Genomic DNA, 6048 nt, shown 5'->3' with positions numbered 1-6048 from the left:
CACGCTGCTGAGGAGCAGAGCACCTACGGTAGGGCCGTGAGTTTAAAACTGTGCCCAGCCCAGAAGTGTCAGTGTCACATGGGACCTCAGTAGAAAGGCAAAGTCTTGTTCCCACCCTAGACCTGCTCTGCAGCCAGTCAGGTGTGTTCATCGATCCTTCTGGGTGGTTCTAACGCACACCAGAGCGTGAGAAGCCCTGGTCCAGTCCGTGTGTTCCCCCAGTCCAGCTCCGTATTGGATCTTCATTTAAGCAAGCAGCCCAGGTGACTTCGGCACACCTGCTTGGAGAACCCCACTTTGAGAAACGTCAGTGGGCGCTACACTGCGTTGGGTATCCCACAAGCAGCCTGCACGTCCTTATTTGGTCCTCCCAGGTACCTCAGTTCATTGCCCCCACCTTGCTTTGTCCACCACCAGGGGAACCCGCACAGCCTCTTCCAAGTTCACCCCAAACCCAGCCCAAGTGCTTAGGACGCATCCAGGAACTTTCTATTCTGGAATCACGGGGGCGGGGAGGAGGAGCTGTCAACATCTCATCCCAGAAGCCAGTGGCTCCTCTGTGTGACTTGATGGGAACCATGTCGGAGATAATTACCGCTCGATCCCACACGCGTTAGAAATAGGATCTTTCTGCATATTCCTGTCAGAGGTGTGCTGAACAAAGGGACAGCAACTAGACGTGGATCGAGTTTTAAGTCGTGACTTGGGCTTCCAGGAGTACGTTGAGCCTTGAGACAGAGAGCAGCCACCACCATCTGAAATCAGGGATTAGGAGGCTCTGCTGCCTCTGCACTGCCCCGGCGGCCCAAGCCCACCGGGGTTGCAAACCCCACCAGACTAAGTCCCATGACACACCAGGAGGAAACAAATTGTGTCTTTCACAGGAGCAGAGGTTCTCAACTGGGGGCAGTTTTCTTCCCCAGGTACACTTGGCAATGTCTGGGGACATTTTTGATTGTCACAGCTGGGAAGAGGGGGAGCTCCTGGCATGGGGTGGGTGGAGGCAGGGACGCTGCTCAGCACTTGCAGTGCCCAGGACACCCCTCCCCAGAGGATGACCCAGCCCGGTGTCCGCAGCACCCAGGGAGAGAGACCCTGCCGTGCAGTATTACTGGCCCACAGTAGCCCCCGATACACATGTCCAGTAAATGAATGTCCCAAACCAATTTGCCACCAAAAATTTTGTTCACTGGCACTCGAGTGTCCCTTTATCTTTGAAGGAAAATATTTCACGCCAAACTGGGTAACTTGAGAACCCAAAACTAAGTCCACTTCCCCATCTAGCAAAATCTGTCATTTCAAACTGTCATTTCAAAATTTGAGCGGAGGGCAAGCAGCAGGAGGTGGCCCCAGTAGACGAGGAGCTGGGGCGATGCTGCTCAGGGCCACCAGGAGGCGTGCTGCGACCAGTCCTGCTGGACCCACCTACGCCTGCACCTGCGGGCTGGAGCATCCAGGCGAGGGTGAAGGGTGTGGCGGCTGGTCCCACAACAACCCAGGCTGGAGCCCGGGTGCAGACCTCAGAACTGGCTCTCCTTTCAGAATGACACAGAGGAAACGTCCCCCTAAGCAGCGATGTCCTGCTCCCATGAGGCCACAAGTGTGTATGCAGCTGACCAACCTCAGCCCAATTCTGGGCTCAAGCCATCCTCCCTCTACGGCCTCCCAAAGGGCTGAGATTACAGGTGTGAGCCACCACTCTTGGCCTATTTCACATTGTTTCATTTTGTATTTCCATGATTATCTTCATGGATTGAACATCTTTTCTTATATTTATTTGTCTCTTATATTTGTTCTGTGAATTGTCCATTTCATCTCTCTTCCCATTTTTATTTCAAGACACTTGTTCTGTCTCAAGTTCTTTCATAGATTATCAACATTTCCTCCCAGCCTGTCACTTGTATTTTAAACCCATTCACAGTGTCTTTTACTGTGGAAAATTTTGGAACCGTTTGATGCAGTCAAATTTGTATTTTTTTTTTCTATCTCACTCTCAACATACCTGCTCATACATAGGTCCTGGTGCCTAGGAGGTTTTCAGAAACATGTATTGAATGAATAAAAGCCCACAGCGTATGCAGCTCCTTCTCTGAGCAGCCTCATTCTCCAAATAGTTATGAATAAACATTGCACGCTATGAATTCTTCCATAGGAAGGAATCATCCCTGGTGTGCTGGTATTACGAGGCATCTTTCTTATTGTGAATTATGGAAAACAGAAACAGAATCAAGTCACTTGGTGTCTCATAATAATAAAAATAGCTACCCACATATTGTGTGTTCTGCATGATGAAGCAAGTGCCGTGCAGGCAGAACATGGCATTAAATGCTAAGAACTCGTAGACATCTCCTGCATAACCTCTGCGAAACTGAACTCAGTCTTTTTTTTTTTTTAAGACAGAGTCTCGCTCTGTTGCCCGGGCTAGAGTGCCGTGGCATCAGCCTAGCTCACAGCAACCTCAAACTCCTGGGCTCAAGCGATCCCCCTGCCTCAGCCTCCTGAGTAGCTGGGACTACAGGCATGTGCCTCCATGCCCGGCTAATTTTTTCTATATATATTTTTAGCTGTTCATATAATTTCTTTCTATTTTTAGTAGAGACAGGGTCTCGCTCTTGCTCATGCTGGTCTCGAACTCCTGAGCTCAAACAATCCGCCCGCCTCGGCCTCCCAATGAACTCAGTCTTTTGACACCTTCAATTTCTGTGCCTCCTCCAGGCTTTCCTATTTTAGGGAACACCACCAGAATCCATCAGATTGCTCAAACCAGAAGGCTAGAAGTCATCCCTGACACCTCCTCCCCGCTGCAGCCCACACAGGCAAACCAGTGCCAAGTCCTGTCAATTACTCACCTCCCAAAATATTTCTCAAATTCACCCACTCTCCATCACCTCCCCTGCCAATTCTCTCATCGAAACTGCCATCGATTCTTGCTGAAGTGGCCTTTAACTAGCCTCTCTGCTTCTATTCTTGCTTCCCTATAATTCAGCCTTTCTTTACACAAGACTTAAAATAATCTTAAAACATAAATTAGATTACAACCCTTACCTGATTAAAACCCTTCAGTGAATCACACTGCACTTATGATAAAGTCCAAATTCTGCAACACAGTCTATGAGCCCTGCCCTTATCTCTCCTCTGCCAGAAGATTCGGCCAGCCTGGTGTCCCAGTTCCCCAAACACAGCAAACCTTTTGCCACCTTTTCACCAACTGTCCTCTCTGTGGTCCCCACTTCTCAGCACACTTGACTTCATTAATTCCCACAAAGAACATACACACTCTCTCTCTCTCTTTTTTTTTTTTTTTTTTGAGACAGAATCTCACTCTCTTGCTTGGGCTAGATTGCCGTGGTGTCAGCCTAGCTCACAGCAACCTCAAACTCCTGGGCTCAAGCAATCCTCCTGCCTCAGCCTCCCAGGTAGGTGAGACTACAGGCATGTACCACCATGCCCAGATAATTTTTTCTATTTTTTGTTGTTTGGATAATTTTTTCCATTTTTAGTAGAGACGGGGGTCTCACTCTTGCTCAGGCTGGTCTCAAACTCCTGAGCTCAAGCGATCCTCCCAGCTCGGCCTCCCAGGGTGCTAGGATTACAGGCGTGAGCACCCCCCTGGCCTCTCTTTTTTGCTTCAATGTGCTTAAGTCCAACCTATAGTTTTTCTATTACGTGTGTGTATTAGTTACCTATTGCTGCATGACAAATGACCCCAAAACTGAGTGGCTTGAAATGGCATATATCATCTCAGTTTCTGTGGGGCAGGAATCCAGGTGCAGTTTAGCCGGGTCTTCTTCCTCATTGGGTCCAGTCCACACCCAAAGAGAGGGAATGAATTACACACGGGCAGGAACACCAGGAGGTAGGGATCGATCATTTGGGACATCTTAGAAGTCTGCCTGCCACAGTATGTTATTACTTCATTCATAGTTGTTTCTCTCACTGCACCATAACCTGTGAGGGCAGGGGCTTTGCTTTTTCTTCCATTTTATTTAAAATTTTTAAAATTTGTTTTTAAAAATTGTGGTGACATAGACATAGCATAAAATCTACCATCTTAACCATTTTTAGAGCACAACTCAGTGGCATTAAGCACATTCACATTGCTGTGCAACCATCACCACCCTCCATCTCCAGAACATTCTCATCCTCCCAAACTGACACTTTGTCCCCATAAAACACTCACTCCCCACCCCTCCCCAGCCCCTAGCACCCACCATCCTACTTCCTGTCTCTGTGGATCGGACGAGTCTAGGGACCTTTTGTAAGTGGAACCACACAGGGTTTGCCCTTCTCTGACTGGCTTGTTTCACTGAGCGCCCCTTCTCATGCCGAGGTCGTGGTAGGCCAGCAAAAAGATTTTGGCTAACAAAGGAGTCCAGTCTTTTCCTTCATAAGTCTGGTTGCTTTGATGGGGCTGTGGAGCAATCAGTTTTTTTAATTGATCTAAAAAAGATTAATTGTTAATAATTAGCCTTGATTTTATTTGATCTATCAGCAGCATTAACACAACCACCAAATGATTTCATTAAAATAAGTTGGATTTATCACATCTCTGATCAAAATTCTGCAATGGCTTTCTATTTCCCTCAAAGGTCTCTCAATGCCCTCTAAGGCCCTTCATGCTCTGTCTCCCTGATCTCCAACTATGCTTCCCCACTTCACTTTGTTTTGGCCGTGGTAGCCTTGTACACTCCTGGCCTCAGGGCCTTTGCACTTGCTGTTCCTTCTGTGTGTAATGCTTTTCCTTCATATACCCACTTGACTAACTTCTCCATGTTCAAGTCTTTTCTCAATTATCTCTCAATGAGATCTATCTGAGCATCTTATTTAAAATAGGAACTCACCAACTAGCACTCTTTTTTTTTTTGAGACAGAGTCTTGCTCTGTAGCCCTGGCTAGAGTGCAGTGCTGTGATCATAGCTCACTGCAACCTCAAACTCTGGGCTCAAGTGACCCTCCTGCCTCAGCCTCCCAAGTATCTGGGACTACAGGTGACACCACTCCAGCTAATTTTTCTATTTTTAGTAGAGATGGGGTCTCACTCTTGCTCAGGCTGGTCTCAAACTCCTGACCTCAAGTGATCCTTCTGCCTTGGCCTCCCAAAGTGCTAGGATTACAGGTGTGAGCCACTGCGCCCAGCTAAATCTGCTTCTTAACAGAACGGAGATTTCTCAAAGAATTAAAAATAGAATTACCCTATGACCCAGCAATCCTCCTACTGGATAGCTACCCAAAGGAAAAGAAATCAATATATTAAAAAACATACCTGTACTTGTATGTTAATTGCAGCACTATTCACAATAACGAAGATATGGGATCAACCTGTGTCCTTCAATGGAGGACTGGATAATGAAAATGGGGTGTATATATACACAATGGAATACTATTCAGCCATAAAAGAACAAAATTATGTATTTTGCAGCCACATGGGTGGAACTGGAGGCCATTATCTTAAGTGAAACTGCATGTTCTCATTTGCAAGTGGGAGCTCGTCATGTGCACGCGTGGGAGCAGAGTGTGGAACAACAGACAGTGGAGACTCAGAGGGGTGGGTGATGAGAGGTGCCTGGTGGGTACAAGGTGCATTTAGTGACGGATGCACTGAAGGCCCCAACTGCACCACAATGCAATATATCAATGTAGCAAAGTTGTACTTATGCCCCATGGATATATAAAAATAAATAAATAAATAAATAACATAAATAAAGGAATCTGCATCTTAGCCGTGGGTAAGGGCATCAGCGGCGAGGACGCTCGGAGAGGAGCCCTCTCCCGTGTAGGAAATCGCCTCTCGTCCCCCGCCAAGCGTCCTTGGGAGCGGGATTCAGCACCAGGAGCCCCTGGACAGCTCTGGGAGCCAAACCCCCGCCAGAACTGGTACTCGGCGGCCCGTGTTTCCCGCCGGAGCCTCTTGGTGGCTGCACCCGCGGCTCCGCGGGAGGAAACTACTTTCTCGTGCGGATAGGAGAGGTGGAGTCGCAGGGTGAGTGGCAGCCTCAGTAGCCAATGGAGCGTAGAGCTCGGCTGGAGGCGCTCGGAGCGGCCAATTGG

The sequence above is a fragment of the Lemur catta genome, chromosome 1 (assembly GCF_020740605.2).
Source record: "Lemur catta isolate mLemCat1 chromosome 1, mLemCat1.pri, whole genome shotgun sequence".
Classification (NCBI taxonomy): Eukaryota; Metazoa; Chordata; class Mammalia; order Primates; family Lemuridae; genus Lemur; species Lemur catta.
Note: the sequence above shows the minus strand (reverse complement) of the source record.